Source organism: Pseudophryne corroboree, chromosome 2 (genome assembly GCF_028390025.1).
Source record: "Pseudophryne corroboree isolate aPseCor3 chromosome 2, aPseCor3.hap2, whole genome shotgun sequence".
Taxonomy (NCBI): domain Eukaryota; kingdom Metazoa; phylum Chordata; class Amphibia; order Anura; family Myobatrachidae; genus Pseudophryne; species Pseudophryne corroboree.
Genome location: NC_086445.1, coordinates 8,575,969 through 8,594,875, shown reverse-complemented (window position 1 = coordinate 8,594,875; position 18,907 = coordinate 8,575,969).

The following is an 18,907-nucleotide window of genomic DNA, read 5'->3' as shown; positions in this document are numbered from 1 at the left end:
CTCCCGATGGCCATCTTAGACGCGGCTTCCTTCCGCAGTGAGCTGAGTGATCTTGAGTCGTGCCCGTGACCGGTGCCCTCTTGCCTGGGATCTACCATAATACCTGCCAGCTTCCAGTGACCATGGACAGTGAGTCTCTTTAGAGAAACTGCAGTTTTCATTTTGCTTTTCCTATTGGGTTGCCCCTTTTTGCTCCTAATTCCTCATGAAAGAGAAAGGGTCTCCTTTTTCACAAATACGTGTAGTGACTAAATCCCTTGAGAATATTAAAGCTGCATTATAATAGTTATACACGTAATTCAGAAACCTATATAAACAAATCTTATACATACAACGGCATGTACTAACTGAGGGTTATATATAACAGCATAAAGCTGTAACCACTCCTGAATATCAGTGTAATCACTGCATGTCTTGCATTTTGTATATTGATAGCCTCGTGGATTTACCTACTACAAAAATGAGATGCCTCTCGCTGATATGATTGAGCCACGTGGAGGTGAACAGGATTTCTCTATCGTCCTAGTGGATGCTGGGGTTCCTGAAAGGACCATGGGGAATAGCGGCTCCGCAGGAGACAGGGCACAAAAAGTAAAGCTTTACGATCAGGTGGTGTGCACTGGCTCCTCCCCCTATGACCCTCCTCCAAGCCTCAGTTAGATTTTTGTGCCCGGCCGAGAAGGGTGCAATCTAGGTGGCTCTCCTAAAGAGCTGTTTAGAAAAGTTTAGTTTAGGTTTTTTATTTTACAGTGAGTCCTGCTGGCAACAGGATCACTGCAACGAGGGACTTAGGGGAGAAGAAGTGAACTCACCTGCGTGCAGGATGGATTGGCTTCTTGGCTACTGGACATTAGCTCCAGAGGGACGATCACAGGTACAGCCTGGATGGTCACCGGAGCCTCGCCGCCGGCCCCCTTGCAGATGCTGAAACGAGAAGAGGTCCAGAATCGGCGGCAGAAGACTCCTCAGTCTTCTTAAGGTAGCGCACAGCACTGCAGCTGTGCGCCATTTCCTCTCAGCACACTTCACACGGCAGTCACTGAGGGTGCAGGGCGCTGGGAGGGGGGCGCCCTGGGAGGCAAATGAAAACCTTTTTTGGCTAAAAATACCTCACATATAGCCTCCGGGGGCTATATGGAGATATTTAACCCCTGCCAGAATCCACTAAAGAGCGGGAGACGAGCCCGCCGAAAAAGGGGCGGGGCCTATCTCCTCAGCACACAGCGCCATTTTCCTCACACAGCTCCGCTGGTCAGGACGGCTCCCAGGCTCTCCCCTGCACTGCACTACAGAAACAGGGTAAAACAGAGAGGGGGGGCAAAATTGTGGCAAAAATTATATTATTAAAGCAGCTATACAGGGAGCACTTATTATAAGGCTATCCCTGTCATATATAGCGCTTTTGGTGTGTGCTGGCAAACTCTCCCTCTGTCTCCCCAAAGGGCTAGTGGGGTCCTGTCTTCGTTAAGAGCATTCCCTGTGTGTCTGCTGTGTGTCGGTACGTGTGTGTCGACATGTATGAGGACGATATTGGTGTGGAGGCGGAGCAATTGCCAAATATGAGGATGTCACCTCCTAGGGGGTCGACACCAGAATGGATGCCTTTATTTATGGAATTACGGGATAGTGTCAACACGCTAAAGCAGTCGTTTGACGACATGAGACGGCCGGACAATCAATTAGTGCCTGTCCAGGCGCCTCAAACACCGTCAGGGGCTGTAAAACGCCCGTTGCCTCAGTCGGTCGACACAGACCCAGACACAGGCACTGATTCCAGTGGCGACGGTGACGAATCAACCGTATTTTCCAGTAGGGCCACACGTTATATGATTTTGGCAATGAAGGAGGCGTTACATATTGCTGATACTACAGGTACCACAAAACAGGGTATTATGTGGGGTGTGAAAAAACTACCTATAGTTTTTCCTGAATCAGAAGAATTAAATGAGGTGTGTGATGAAGCGTGGGTTGCCCCCGATAAAAAAATGCTAATTTCAAAGAAGTTATTGGCTTTATACCCTTTCCCGCCAGAGGTTAGGGCGCGCTGGGAAACACCTCCTAGGGTGGACAAGGCGCTCACACGCTTATCAAAACAAGTGGCGTTACCCTCTCCTGAGACGGCCGCACTTAAAGATCCAGCAGATAGGAGGATGGAAAATATCCAAAAAAGTATATACACACATACAGGTGTTATACTACGACCAGCTATAGCGACAGCCTGGATGTGCAGTGCTGGAGTAGCTTGGTCAGAGTCCCTGATTGAAAATATTGATACCCTGGATAGGGACAATGTTTTACTGTCTTTAGAGCAAATAAAGGATGCATTTCTTTATATGCGTGATGCACAGAGGGATATCTGCACACTGGCATCACGGGTAAGTGCTATGTCCATTTCTGCCAGAAGACGTTTATGGACGCGACAGTGGTCAGGCGATGCGGACTCAAAACGGCATATGGAAGTTTTGCCGTATAAAGGGGAGGAGTTATTTGGAGTCGGTCTATCGGATTTGGTGGCCACGGCTACAGCCGGGAAATCCACCTTTTTACCTCAAGTCACTCCCCAACAGAAAAAGACACCGACTTTTCAACCGCAGCCCTTTCGTTCCTTTAAAAACAAGAGAGCAAAGGGATATTCATATCTGCCACGAGGCAGAGGAAGAGGGAAGAGACAGCAACAGGCAGCTCCTTCCCAGGAACAGAAGCCCTCCCCCGCTTCTACAAAAGCCTCAGCATGACGCTGGGGCTTCTCAAGCGGACTCGGGGGCGGTGGGGGGTCGTCTCAAGAATTTCAGCGCGCAGTGGGCTCACTCGCAGGTAGATCCCTGGATCCTGCAGATAATATCTCAGGGGTACAGGTTGGAACTAGAGACGGATCCACCTCGCCGTTTCCTGAAGTCTGCTTTACCAACGTCCCCCTCCGACAGGGTGACGGTCTTGGAAGCCATTCACAAGCTGTACTCTCAGCAGGTGATAGTCAAGGTACCTCTTTTACAACAAGGAAAGGGGTATTATTCCACTCTATTTGTGGTACCGAAGCCGGATGGCTCGGTAAGACCTATTCTAAATCTGAAGTCCTTGAACCTGTACATAAAGAAGTTCAAGTTCAAGATGGAGTCACTCAGAGCAGTGATAGCGAACCTGGAAGAAGGGGACTTTATGGTATCCTTGGACATCAAGGATGCGTATCTCCACGTTCCAATTTACCCCTCACACCAGGGGTACCTCAGGTTCGTCGTACAGAACTGTCACTATCAGTTTCAGACGCTGCCGTTCGGATTGTCCACGGCACCTCGGGTCTTTACCAAGGTAATGGCCGAGATGATGATTCTTCTTCGAAGAAAAGGCGTATTAATTATCCCATACTTGGACGATCTCCTAATAAGGGCAAGGTCCAGAGAACAGCTAGAGATGGGATTAGCACTGTCTCAAGAAGTGCTAAAACAGCACGGGTGGATTCTGAATATTCCAAAATCCCAGTTAATTCCGACAACACGTCTGCTGTTCCTAGGGATGATTCTGGACACGGTTCAGAAAAAGGTTTTTCTCCCGGAGGAAAAAGCCAAGGAGTTATCCGAGCTTGTCAGGAACCTCCTAAAACCAGGAAAGGTGTCTGTACATCAATGCACAAGAGTCCTGGGAAAAATGGTGGCTTCTTACGAAGCAATTCCATTCGGCAGATTCCACGCAAGAATTTTCCAGAGGGATCTGTTGGACAAATGGTCAGGGTCGCATCTTCAGATGCACCAGCGGATAACCCTGTCTCCAAGGACAAGGGTATCTCTTCTGTGGTGGTTGCAGAGTGCTCATCTATTGGAGGGCCGCAGATTCGGCATACAGGATTGGATCCTGGTGACCACGGACGCCAGCCTGAGAGGCTGGGGAGCAGTCACACAAGGAAGAAACTTCCAGGGAGTGTGGACGAGCCTGGAAACGTCTCTTCACATAAACATTCTGGAACTAAGAGCAATCTACAATGCTCTAAGCCAGGCAGAACCTCTGCTTCAGGGAAAACCGGTGTTGATCCAGTCGGACAACATCACGGCAGTCGCCCATGTGAACAGACAGGGCGGCACAAGAAGCAGGAGTGCAATGGCAGAAGCTGCAAGGATTCTTCGCTGGGCAGAGAATCATGTGATAGCACTGTCAGCAGTGTTCATCCCGGGAGTGGACAACTGGGAAGCAGACTTCCTCAGCAGGCACGACCTTCACCCGGGAGAGTGGGGACTTCATCCAGAAGTTTTCCACATGCTGGTAACCCGTTGGGAAAGACCAATGGTGGACATGATGGCGTCTCGCCTCAACAAAAAACTGGACAGGTATTGCGCCAGGTCAAGAGATCCGCAGGCAATAGCTGTGGACGCGCTGGTAACGCCTTGGGTGTACCAGTCGGTGTATGTGTTTCCTCCTCTGCCTCTCATACCAAAAGTATTGAGAATTATACGGCAAAGAGGCGTAAGAACGATACTAGTGGTTCCGGATTGGCCAAGAAGGACTTGGTACCCGGAACTTCAAGAGATGATCACGGAAGATCCGTGGCCTCTACCTCTGAGAAGGGACTTGCTTCAGCAGGGTCCCTGTCTGTTTCAAGACTTACCGCGGCTGCGTTTGATGGCATGGCGGTTGAACGCCGGATCCTAAAGGAAAAAGGCATGCCGGAAGAAGTCATTCCTACTTTGATTAAAGCAAGGAAGGAAGTAACCGCGCAACATTATCACCGCATTTGGCGAAAATATGTTGCGTGGTGCGAGGATCGGAGTGCTCCGACGGAGGAATTTCAACTGGGTCGATTCCTACATTTCCTGCAATCAGGATTGTCTATGGGTCTCAAATTGGGATCTATTAAGGTTCAAATTTCGGCCCTGTCGATTTTCTTCCAGAAAGAATTGGCTTCAGTTCCTGAAGTCCAGACTTTTGTTAAGGGAGTGCTGCATATACAGCCTCCTGTGGTGCCTCCAGTGGCACCGTGGGATCTCAATGTTGTTTTGGACTTTCTCAAATCTCATTGGTTTGAACCACTAAAAAATGTGGATTTGAAATATCTCACATGGAAAGTGACCATGCTACTAGCCCTGGCTTCGGCCAGGAGAGTGTCAGAACTGGCAGCTTTATCTTACAAAAGCCCATATCTGATTTTCCATTCGGACAGGGCAGAACTGCGGACTCGTCCGCATTTTCTCCCTAAGGTGGTGTCAGCGTTTCATCTGAACCAGCCTATTGTAGTGCCTGCGGCTACAAGCGACTTGGAGGACTCCAAGTTACTGGACGTTGTCAGAGCATTGAAAATATATATTGCAAGGACAGCTGGAGTCAGAAAATCTGACTCGTTGTTTATATTGTATGCACCCAACAAGATGGGTGCTCCTGCGTCTAAGCAGACGATTGCTCGTTGGATCTGTAGCACAATCCAACTTGCACATTCTGTGGCAGGCCTGCCACAGCCTAAATCTGTAAAGGCCCACTCCACAAGGAAGGTGGGCTCATCTTGGGCGGCTGCCCGAGGGGTCTCGGCATTACAACTTTGCCGAGCAGCTACGTGGTCAGGGGAGAACACGTTTGTAAAATTTTACAAATTTGATACTCTGGCTAAGGAGGACCTGGAGTTCTCTCATTCGGTGCTGCAGAGTCATCCGCACTCTCCCGCCCGTTTGGGAGCTTTGGTATAATCCCCATGGTCCTTTCAGGAACCCCAGCATCCACTAGGACGATAGAGAAAATAAGAATTTACTTACCGATAATTCTATTTCTCGGAGTCCGTAGTGGATGCTGGGCGCCCATCCCAAGTGCGGATTATCTGCAATAATTGTACATAGTTATTGTTAACTAATTCGGGTTATTGTTGTAGGGAGCCATCTTTCAGAGGCTCCTCTGTTATCATACTGTTAACTGGGTTTAGATCACAGGTTGTACGGTGTGATTGGTGTGGCTGGTATGAGTCTTACCCGGGATTCATAAATCCTCCCTTATTGTGTACGCTCGTCCGGGCACAGTACCTAACTGAGGCTTGGAGGAGGGTCATAGGGGGAGGAGCCAGTGCACACCACCTGATCGTAAAGCTTTACTTTTTGTGCCCTGTCTCCTGCGGAGCCGCTATTCCCCATGGTCCTTTCAGGAACCCCAGCATCCACTACGGACTCCGAGAAATAGAATTATCGGTAAGTAAATTCTTATTATTTGACTCCTACCACATTGTGCCTAGCCATCTGCAATAATTCTCTAATATAGACTTAGCTCTGAGCTCTGTTGCCATGCTCCATAACGAGTCATCGCAGCTCCAAGAAATCTGCAAACACTCCAGCAAAGCCTTCTAAAACTGAAGCTTTCCATACCTTATTTGGAACACCTATCTGTGAATCTGCCTCATCTTCTCCATCATCACCATCTATGGCATCTGGTTCCATAGAAGGGGATATAGGCCCAGAATCTTCCCCCATTAATCACAAGTCCACCCTGTAAAGAGGCCTCAGATATGAATGCTATACTGCCACAGCTGGGGTCTCTCTCGATTTGTCAAGATATTCAACAGGACCTACAATCCATGGAAAAATGGATTCAAGATTCTATTCAAGCTAATATTACTAACATACAAAATGACCTCACTCAAGTGGCAGACAGAGGAGAGACAGACACTAAATTTGCTGATTTGCATGATCATATTGCTCGTGAGTCTTGTTCATTGATATGAAATGCAGGATTGAAGATATCGACAACAGAGGCAGCAGGAATAACCTGAGGATTAAAGGCCTGCCAGAAAACGTCCCTCTACAGGGAATTGTAGACACCCTGACTAAAATATTCAATTAACTTTTTAATGCTGAGCCAGACTCTCAGATCATATTTGACAGAGCTCACAGGGCCCTCCGTCCCAGAGGCATGCCTTTGGAATGTCCTTGTGACGTTATATGTCTACTCCATTACTTCCAAGTGAAAGAAGAAATATTGAAAAAGTCTAGACAAATTTCAGAGATAGAGTTTCATAGACATCAGATACAAATATTTCAAGATTTTCTGTGGTCCACCTTACAGCAGAGGCCTCTACTATGACTATCTTACTGAGGCACTTAAGGAACGTGAAATTAGATTCCACTGGGGATACCCTCTAAGCATCCAAGTTGTGCACGAAGGAACTCTTTAAAAGCTTCAGGAATATGAAGATGTGCCAAAATTCTGTTCATCTCTGGGATTTCCATCCATTACGCTTCCAAATTGGTTAAATCCTCTTGATCAGCCCACAACGTTTCAACATCATAAGGAGACATGGTGCAAAGTTCGTGACTCCAGAAGACGCATTCGTGCTGATCCACTAGAAGTTGCCTCTGATATTACCTGATTGGAGACTTTGGGGCTAATTCAGACCTGATCGTTGCTCTGCGGTTTTTTTCGCACAGCAGCGATCAGTTCTGAGCTGCGCATATACCGGAGCCGCGGTGCACTGGCACATGCCAGACGGCCGACAGCTGTCTCAGCCCTGCGATCACCTCTGCCTGATTGACAGGCAGAGGTGGTTGCTGGGAGGGAGGGGGCAGGCCGGCAGCGTTTGGCCACAGTTTAGGGGGGCGCGGTTTGGGCAACGCAGGTGTGCCCGGACCGTTGGGGCGGGGTGGGCCGCGGTGGCTGCGTGACATCACATGTGCTAAATTTATCACATCTATGATCAGGTCTGAATTAGGCTTTTTGACTCAACATCAAATATCCTTTACTGTGCACTAGTATTTCCATAAGTGCATGCTCCCGAGTATTATCTTTCTGGGTTTATAATCCTTAGAGACTACTGATCATTCTTCTAGTGCAATTCTTATCTCATATACTGCAATTAGCACAAGTTAGTGAGTCATTTCTGTTTTCCGTAGCCATAGAAAATCTGTTTCTGGACTAGGTCAACAAATGCACAATATTTCTACCTATCGTAGGCTCATGCTACATTGTTATAAAAACTTTGTTTTTTATTTGTTTTTTCTTGATACTTATAAGCTTCATGTCCACTAGTCCCCTTTGAACTCCTACTCTGCTGTAAAGTTTTCGACCATGGGTTACCTAAAAACTCAATTTGTACAAGCGGTGGTTCGTTCCGCATCAGGTAAATATGTCAGACAGGACCTCTATGAGGATATTAGTCTGTTACCGACAGTAACTATATTTTGCACTATGTTAATATTATGTCGGTGGTGCTCCCAGAGTAAGTAAAGGGCCCCATACACTAGAGCGATTATGCCCGATTTCAGCCCAATTCGGGCGTTCAGCCCGATATATTGGGTGAAATCGGGCATTTTTGAGTTGGATCCGATGCGCATTCCTGTGAGCATGGAATCGGATCCTCCAGATTGAATGTGCTGCACATTCAATCAGGTCCGACCTGGGGCATGGCTGGAATCGCCCAGGATACATCGGATGCAAAAGGGCAGCATACGATGTATCTTGGCGGATACTATGTTGGGGCTTTCCATGCAGAGTATTTTTGTTTATATTTTTTCATGTTTTTTGTCTTTTTTGATACCACGCTGCAGAGTAAGATATTCCAATGTTGGTTTTGACTTCTAGTGGTATAAGCATTCACATGTCTATATGTTTGATTTCCCCTTTAATCCTCTTGTGTCTCCCCACTTCTCCCGTTTACCCTCGTTATTCAGCAATGAGCATGACACAATGCAGGAAAACAGGCTAATGGATGGCTAGTCTATCTATATGTGGTTTCTTCTCTTTTCCTTTTTTGATGGCTAGTTACAGTTAGTTCAATTAGTAGACACTTGGCGACTCTTACACCCAGCAGATAGAAATGTTACTTTCTATTCATCCCCCCATAGATCCTACCTCCATATAGATTGCTTCTTTGTGAGCCATGCACATCTAGACCTCATGGATGCAACCATTGGACAAATAGTGGGTTCAGATCACACTCCCATTACACTCACTTTGACTCTTCATCACCCCCAATGAAACAATGACAATGCCATCTTAATGAACAGCTACTTCAAGATTCAGAGTGTCGTAGTCAAATCGAAAAAGCCATAGAGGAATATATAATCTCACCTGTAACACTATGAGAAGCACACAAATGTATGATCAGGGGCAAGTGCATTCAACTGGGCACATACTGTATCTTAGAAAGTAGAGTGCAGAAATGCCTTACTCCAGAATTAAGATTTTAGAGCTAGCACATAAAACACACTCTGACACACTGGTGGAGCTTCAGAATGCAACGTCATCACTTAATATTTTTCTCAGTGATGGAGTTCGCAGAGCATTCCCCCGATGTAGCCATAAATTCCATAGATAGGAGAACAAACCAAGGAAACTGCTAGCATGAGCTCTTGAGGCTCAAAGTGCAATCACCTACAGTACATATCTAAGCTTAAAGACTCCACTGGTGCTCCCCATGTTACTGATAAAGAGAGAATCTTACACACATATTACTACGTGAGTTATACAATCTGACTTATATAATAATAATAATTTATAATAATATAATAATAATAATTTATTGTCATCAATAGTTCAAGAAAAAAATACATGAACAATCAACGAAACTAAAAGCAAGCATATACAGAGACCATAAGAACAGAACAGAAAGAGCACTCCTGAAGCCAAGACATTCTCAATTATCACTTTATCTCGGTCCTATCCGGTTTAACATGTTTATTGCTGTTGGGAAAAAACTACCCCTTAATCGGTTAGTCCGACAGAGAATAGAACGATAACGCCTATTAGATGGCAACACAGAAAACATCCCCACATTAGGATGAGATAGATCTTCCAAAATACTTCTCACCTTAGTGAGGAGCCTTTTTTCATATATATCCTGAATACAGGGCAAACTAACTCCAATAACTCTACTCGCAGTTTTAACCACTCTCTGAAGGGACTTACGTTCTACGGCAGTACAGTTACCAAACCATACCATAATCCCGTATGTAAGGACACTCTCTAAAATGGCAGAATAAAAATTTACTAAAATCTCCTTACGTATTCCCGCCATACGCATTTTCCTCAGTAAAAACAAGCGTTGTTGGGCCTTTTTAACAACACATCGTGTATGGGTACCCCAGGACAGATCATTGGAGATGTTAATGCCCAGGAATTTAAAAGACTCAACTGTCTCCACAACCTGGTTATTTACAACTATAGGACAAAAGGGCTGCTTATGTATTTTCCTAAAATGTACAATCATTTCTTTCGTTTTTTTTACGTTTAGGATTAAATGATTTGTTTGACTCCAAGCTTCTAACCTAGCGACCTCAGATCTATATTCTGACTCATCGTCCTTACTTATTAAACCTACAACTGCAATATCATCGGCAAATTTAATAATGTGAACTGACTCCGATTTAGAAAGGCAATCATAGGTAAACAGGGAGTACAACAGGGGACTCAGTACACAACCCTGAGGCACCCCTGTACTGATTACAAGCTCGCTAGACAGGGAATTGTGCAGTCTAACAGATTGGGGCCTGTTGGTCAAGAAATCCAAGATCCATCTACATACAAAGTTATTTAATCCCAACTGAGATAATTTAGACACTAATGATGTTGGGATTACCGTATTAAATGCTGAACTGTAATCCACGAACAAAATTCTCGCAGAAGAACATGTGGATTCTAGATGGGTAGCCACACGATGAATCAAGGTGATAGCAGCATCATCTGTCGACCTGTTTGCTTTATATGCAAATTGAAAAGGAACCAGATTGGCTGGGATATTTTCCTTTATGTGTCCCATGACCAATCTTTCAAAGGCCTTCATTATAAGAGATGTCAAAGCAATTGGTCGGTAATCGTTTGGCTCACTGGCCTTACCATTTTTGGGAACCGGGACGATAATAGATGACTTAAAACACTTAGGCACATGACAAGTGGCAAGTGAAACATTAAAAATCATAGTAAAAATCCCAGCCAACTGCTCAGCACATGTCTTAATAACATTTCCCGGAATCCTATCTGGGTCGGGGGCCTTACCTGATTTAGAACTGGCAAAGCACCGTCTGACAGACAATTCATCCAGTACCAGGGGCTCCGCGTTCTCCAGATTCCCATCCCAGTCAACAGGGGAAACAGCCATGCTATCAAAACGAGAGTAAAATATGTTTAACGTTTCCCCTAGGGAACTATCAGCCTCTTTATGAGAGGGATTCTTATTAACTTTGTAGTCAGAAATGTCCTGAATACCTTTCCACAAGCTTTTTGCATCTTTGTCATTTTTAAACTTACCTTCAAGTTTAACAGAAAATGCTCTTTTTGCCTCTATTATACCCTTTTTTAATTTTTGACGGGCAGCCCTAAAAACATTTTGGTCACCAGATCTAAATGCTTTGTCTCTCTCACTTAATAAGGTTCGAACCGTGCCATTTATCCATGGTTTATCATTAGCAAAGTTCGAACACACTTTTTAATTGTAACACTCTCTATACAACAACACACATAACCAAGGACCATGGAGGTGAGGGAGTCCACATTCACATTATTATCATCCCCCAATGATTCTTCAATGAACAACCCCCAATCAGTAAATTCCAAAGCATCCTGAAGTTTCTGCATTGTACCCTCAGGCCAAACTGTAATACTAGTACTAGTCGGCCTAAACCGTTGGACTACGGTTTTGTATGCTGGAACCAAAAATAGGGACGTGATCAGAATGACCAATATTAGGATATCTAAAAGTCGCATAAGCATCCTTGATATTACAATAGACATGGTCCAACACATTTCCCCCTCTAGTAGGGACTTTAACATACTGATAAAATTTTGGTAAAACTGCCTTCAATCTAGCCTGATTAAAATCCCCTGCTACTAAAAGAACCCCCTCAACATATTTAGATTCCAGTTTAACTATAGCAGCGTACAAGACATCTAATGCAGATTCTGCGTGAGCAGAGGGAGGAATGTATACGGCCATTACCAACGCCACTGAAAATTCTCTTGGCAAATAGAAGGGTCGACACTTAACCACCATATATTCCACATTTACAGAGCAAAAAGTCGCAACAAGACTGGCATCAGTGCACCAGCTATTATTTACATATACACATAGTCCACCACCTCGCGTTTTCCCAGATTCCATGGTTCTGTCCGATCTAAATAATGACCTATCTGTAAGCTGAACTACAGAGTCCAGGATAGAGTCATTCAGCCATGTCTCTGTGAAAATCATGAGGGAGCAGGTCTTTAAAGGGGACTTATTTGCCAGTCTCACTTGGATCTCATCCAATTTGTTCGTAAGAGATCTTACGTTTGCAATAAATAAACTGGGAAGCGCTCATCTATGGGGGCACAGATAAAGTCTTACCCTAATACCTGCTCTTTTACCCCACTTTTGCTTCCTCTCTCTCTGCGGTCTGCGTTTCCGTCTGGGCTTACATACCCTCCAGGGACTAGGCATCCTCCAATCATGGGCAGAATCCTGTTGCTCAGGCTGACCAGATTCCAGGCTTCCTTGCCTCCTCCAGCCTCCAGCAACCAAGGTCCTCCTGAGTCCACCGCAGGATCCCCCACAATTCTCCTGTCCAGAGGAGCACCCAGCATGCCTCAGGTCATCACCTCCTCTGACCCCGGAACTGGCTTGCGGGCTTTCCGTAGCAGCTGCACACAGAGGCCGGCCAGCGTCCCCGCCAGCCCGCACATCCGCAGCAGCAGCACTCAGAGGCCGGCCAGCGTCCCCGCCAGCCCGCACATCCGCAGCAGCACTCAGAGGCCGGCCAGCGTCCCCGCCAGCCCGCACATCCGCAGCAGCAGCACTCAGAGGCCGGCCAGCGTCCCCGCCAGCCCGCACATCCGCAGCAGCAGCACTCAGAGGCCGGCCAGCGTCCCCGCCAGCCCGCACATCCCCCGGCCGCACTAGTCCGCCCGTCCGTTGTCGGGACATCGGAAGCCAGCAGGGTCCCCCACGTGGCCTCCCTCAGTGACAGCGGCGCCGCAAAGGAACCAGAGCCGGAACGGACCACAAGCAGCTCCCACCGCGAGTATGTGATCCTGCATGGACCACACGGCAGCAAAGCCCCCAGGCCTCCGATCCACGAAATCAAGATAAGGGAGAATAGAATGGTAGGTAAAGATGCTCCTGATCCCATGGTTCTGTTACGCTCACAGCCGCTGCGTCTGAACGCGCCGCCAAAATGATATTTACAGTATAGGTAAAACATACGCACCTTCTCAATATGCACAAGAATCCCGAACATTATATAGACGAACCTTCACAGAAAGTGAACTCTTGGCTGCCCTTAAATCGTCCCCGGCAGGTAAAAGTCCAGGTTCTGGCGGCTTATTCCTCTTTTGCTCCAGGCATGTTATACAGTATACTCAGAGAGGGAAAACAGAAAGACTCTTTGTTGGGGCATTCTTGTAATCTTGTAGTGAAAAATTAATACATAATAAAATGTAACTTTTAATTACAATTTATATACAATTAGTATGGCAAAAGACAAATAAATATTAATTAAAAGACTAAATTAAGTGTCGCACATGAACTTCACGTTAAAGTGCGTCCTTGTAACGAAAGCTTATGATTGCACTGGTGAAAATATTCTTGGAATTATTTTTTATTATTATAAAAGGTATGTCCTGTCTAATATTAATATATGATTGGCAGGTTGATTAATATCATGAGGGTATCCTTTCTATTTTACCTTAAGTCAGTTACCTCATATTCCGAGTATTCAAGTAGATACATTCAATAATGTTTAGAAAAAGATATTTTGTTGCCTTGTTAGTTATTGATCACTATCTGCGTCAGTACTTGGCCGACCTGTCACCATTAGGCATTTTATTCAATAAGATACTCAGTCAAGTGTTCAATACAGGGCCTGCTTGTCCTTTCAGTATATGAACGATATTGTCTTGTACACTATTGGGGCTATTCTCCCAAAGAGGAGGGAGGGATGATGTCACACACGTGTCACTGCGTAATCAGGTCCAGGGTTGTCAGAAAAGGAGAGAGAAATAAAAGGGGGGTTGTTTGCTTAACACACTATACAAGTGAAACAATGACATCAAGTTCATATACAATACAAAAATATATTTTTCTAAACATTATTGCATGTATCTGCTTGAATACTCGGAATATGAGGTAACTGATTTAAGGTAAAACAGTAAGGGTACCCTCATGATATTAATCAACCTGTCAATTATATATTAATATTAGGACATACCTTTTCTAATAATAAAAAATAATACTTCCAAGAATATTTTCACCAGTGCAATTACAAGCTATCACTACAAGGACGCACTGTAACGTGAAGTTCATGTGCGGCACAGGACCGGATTAAGCCCTTGGGGGGCCAGGGCATCCAAGACAGGGGGCCCCCCCACCAGCAACCACCCCACGCAGGGGCAAAAGCAGGATTCGGGAGGGGGGTTTCCTTTGATGCACGCACATGTGTGTATGTGTATATATATATATATATATATTCCAAAGGGATCAGTACTAATTGCCGCCGGTCGGAATCCCGGCGGTCGAAATACCGACGCCGGAATCCCGACCCCACAATCCCGACAGGGGTGGTGAGCGGAACGAAGCCCCTTGCGGGCTCGCTTCGCTCGCCACGCTGCGGGCACGGTGCCTCGCTACGCTCGGCACACTATTATATTCTCCCTCTATGGGTGTCGTGGACACCCACGGAGGGAGAATATGTCGGGATTGTGACGGTCGGGATTCCGGCGTCGGTATTTCGACCGCCGGGATTCTGTCCGGTGGCATCCTGACCGCATCCCATTCCAAAAGTATGTCACTCAGCGGGCTTCTTAATCACATATCACAAACACCAGCTAGTTCAGCAACGTTTCGGGTTTTATTTACCCTTTGTCAAACAGCACATATACAACAAAAGGGTAAATAAAACCCGAAACGTTGCTGAACTAGCTGGTGTTTGTGATATGTGATTAAGAAGCCCGCTGAGTGACATACTTTTGGAGGTTATGTGAAGGCAGTGTAAAGCGCACCATGGCTGCTGATTAAAGAGAGGGAGTGCTGGCCATTCGATTTGTATGTATATATATATATATATATATATATATATATATATATATATTACATAGATCTCATACACCCACATACAAATACATAGCATACACATAAAACACATACACACATACGTATACACTAATAGAACATATACACATACATACAGTATACACAGGTAGAGCAAACACTTACACGGAAGCCTGCTCTGAGGAAAGGGGTGAGGATGCCACAACCAGGAGATATTACTGGGAGCCAGGGACACAGTTCACCATTAGGCCACGCCCCCACTGCAAAAATGCCGCGATTTGCGGGTCGACGGGGAGGGGGCGGAGCCATAATGACGTAATGCTATAACAATTCTCATGTTAGCTCCGCCCCCTCTGCTCCGACCCCCGAATCGCAGAATACAGCCCCAAGGGGGGCGGGGCTCCGAATGCCCGCTGTAGGACCGGACAGCGGTAATTGAAAACAAAAAACATTTGGGCCACCAGCCCAGCACAAAGCCAGCCACCGGCAACAGGAGCTGTCGGGGTCAAGGCTCCACGTTGCAGCGGGGAGGAGAAGACTACCGGCTGCTGGGGAGGGAGGATTCCGCGCTGCCATGTGATGTCCCGATCGCAGCTGTTCGTGTGGCTCCCTCCCCACTCCTCACGGGTCAGCGGCTGATACAGGGCAGAGGGGACAGCAGCACCAGAACTGTGCAGAGCAGCTTCGGCTGGGGGGCCCGGGGTACTCACCCCCTTGGCACCCCCCTTAATCCGGCTCTGGTGCCACACTTAATTTTGTCTTTTTATTAATATTTGTCTTTTGCCATACTCATTTTATATAAATTGTCATTTAAAGTTTCATTTTATTATCTATAAATTTTTAATTACAAGAATGCCCCAACAAAGAGTCTTTCTTTTCCGTCTCTGAGTATACTGTATCCTTTACTGACTCTGGGAGCAGCACCGACGCCACATACATATACTCCGCACCTCTTACTCATTGTCGCTACCAGGCATATATTCTCCCTCAGGTCTTTTGTCTGTTACATGAACATAGTGCGGAACTAACCCTCTCCTGTATAACGTATGTAATGCTGTATCTCAGAAGACCCCTATCTCTGAGCAATCCCTTGCAGCCCATATTACAGTTATTCCAAAAGAGGGTAAAGACTCCTCCGTTGATGTGATAGCTCATGCGCAATCAGTAAAATCTCCTGATGCTCCTCTCCACAGACGCGGAAAAGGCCTTCGATCGGGTAGACTGGACTTTCATGGAGCTGGTCACGAGACAATTAGGCCTTGGAGAATAATTCTCTCACTATACTGGGCTCCATCGGATCAGGTCAGAGTAAATAGGATGCTTCCTGACACAATTCTAATATCTAATGGCTCTCGCCTTGGCTGCCCACTCTCACCTCTAGTTTTTTTATTATGTTTGGAAGCCTCGGCAAGGGCGATAAGAGGCAACCCCAATATCACCAGCCTGCAGGTTGGTAATACTAATCATCTGTCCCTTTTTGCAGACAATTTAGTTGCGGTCATAACTAACCTGGTCGACTCTCTACCAAATCTCATAGAAGAATTTACACGCTTTGGTAGATTATCCAATTTTTTAAATGAATTACCTGAAATCTATGGCTCTGAATAGCACTATACCCAAGAACATGGTTTCAGCGCTGACTGCATCATTCACATGGCACCGTTCCCATATTAAATATTTTGGCATACTAGTTCCCTCATCCCTTCATAATCACTTGCCTCTTCTACAGAAATTGTGACAATGGACGGCACATTGGCTCACACAGAAGTTCTCTTGGTTAGGAAACAAAAATATAGTAAAAATGAACATACTTCCAGATTACTATGGGGTATATTCAATTTTTCGAACTGCGCCACACGTTTTCGGGTGAAATGTGTTTTCGGTGCATTCGGTCGATAAATATTACTTTCGGTTTCGTCTTTGCGCAGGTATCCAATTAGCAACGACTTAACGCCCCCTTCATCAGTTAACTGTCCAATCGGCCGTATATGGGGTGGTGCCAAATATCACTATATAAAAGGTTGTTTTTCCCGCCGTAGTTCAGCCTCCATGGTGCATAGCATACCTGTATGTTTAATGTGGAAGTACTGCAAGTGCCAGAAGCCAGCCAAGAAGCCAGCCAGTTAGAAGAAGCATATTTTTCCTGCATGTTTGCCCTGTTTGGTGGAGTAGATTGGTAAATTGCCCAATATGTGTTGTCCGTCCACCCGCCCATCCGAACCTGCCATGTGGCCACATGGGCCCCCTGTATTCTCCCCCTGTGCCATGTGGCCCCCAGGAGCCCCGACCCCCACCCGCCCATCCGAACATGCCATGTGGCCACATAGGCCCCCTGTATTCCCCCCCTGTGCCATGTGGCCCCCAGGGGCCCCCGACCCCCACCCGCCCATCCGAACCTGCCATGTGGCCACATGGGCCACCTGTATTCCCCCCCTGTGCCATGTGGCCCCCAGGGGCCCCGCCCCCCACCCGCCCATCCGAACCTGCCATGTGGCCACATAGGCCCCCTGTATTCCCCCCCTGTGCTATGTGGCCCCCAGGGGCCCCGACCCCCACCCGCCCATCCAAACCTGCCATGTGGCCACATGGGCCCCCTGTTTTCCCCCACGGTGCTATGTGGCCCCCAGGGGCCCGACCCCCACCCGCCCATCCGAACCTGCCATGTGGCCACATGGGCCCCCTGTATTCCCCCCCTGTGCTATGTGGCCCCCAGTGGCCCCACCCGCCCATCCGAACCTGCCATGTGCCAAGTTTATAAAAATTGTCTGAAATGATTCTTCTGTTTCAACTGCAGTGTAGTGCTGCATGTTCTATCATGTTTAATGTTCTGCTGTATGTTCTATCATGTTTAATGTTCTGCTGCATGTTCTATCATGTTTAATGTTCTGCTGCATGTTCTATCATGTTTAATGTTCTGCTGCATGTTCTATCATGTTTAATGTTCTGCTGCATGTTCTATCATGTTTAATGCATACCTCCCAACTGTCCCGATTTTCGCGGGACAGTCCCGTTTTTTGGGGTCTGTCCCGCTGTCCCACCCGCGGGCCGTAGTGTCCCGCGGTAGGGGGGGCAGTTGGGAGGCTCAGTCTCTCGCTGCCCTGCTTCGCAGAGCAGCGGTGAATAGACGCTGTGCGCATGCGCACAGCGTCTATTCATTGTAGACAGAGGGAGAGGGGGCATGCCAGCGGCTCACGGAGCGCTGGGCATGCCCCCTCAGTGACGAAATTGGGGGCGTGGCTCGCGATCGTGGGTCTTCCCGCGAAGTCACGCCCCTTTTCACAAGCCACGCCCATTTTTCGGGAGCGCGCGCGGCTTTGCCGCGCGTGTGTCCCTCTTTCAAGGCGGCCAAAGTTGGGAGGTATGTTAATGTTCTGCTGCATGTTCTATCATGTTTAATGTTCTGCTGCATGTTCTATCATGTTTAATGTTCTGCTGCATGTTCTATCATGTTTAATGTTCTGCTGCATGTTCTATCATGTTTAATGTTCTGCTGCATGTTCTATCACGTTTAATGTTCTGCTGCATGTTCTATCATGTTTAATGTTCTGCTGCATGTTCTATCACGTTTAATGTTCTGCTGCATGTTCTATCACGTTTAATGTTCTGCTGCATGTTCTATCACGTTTAATGTTCTGCTGCATGTTCTATCATGTTTAATGTTCTGCTGCATGTTCTATCACGTTTAATGTTCTGCTGCATGTTCTATCATATTTAATGTTCTGCTGCATGTTCTATCATGTTTAATGTTCTGCTGCATGTTCTATCATGTTTAATGTTCTGCTGCATGTTCTATCATGTTTAATGTTCTGCTGCATGTTCTATCATGTTTAATGTTCTGCTGCATGTTCTATCATGTTTAATGTTCTGCTGCATGTTCTATCATGTTTAATGTTCTGCTGCATGTTCTATCATATTTAATGTTCTGCTGCATGTTCT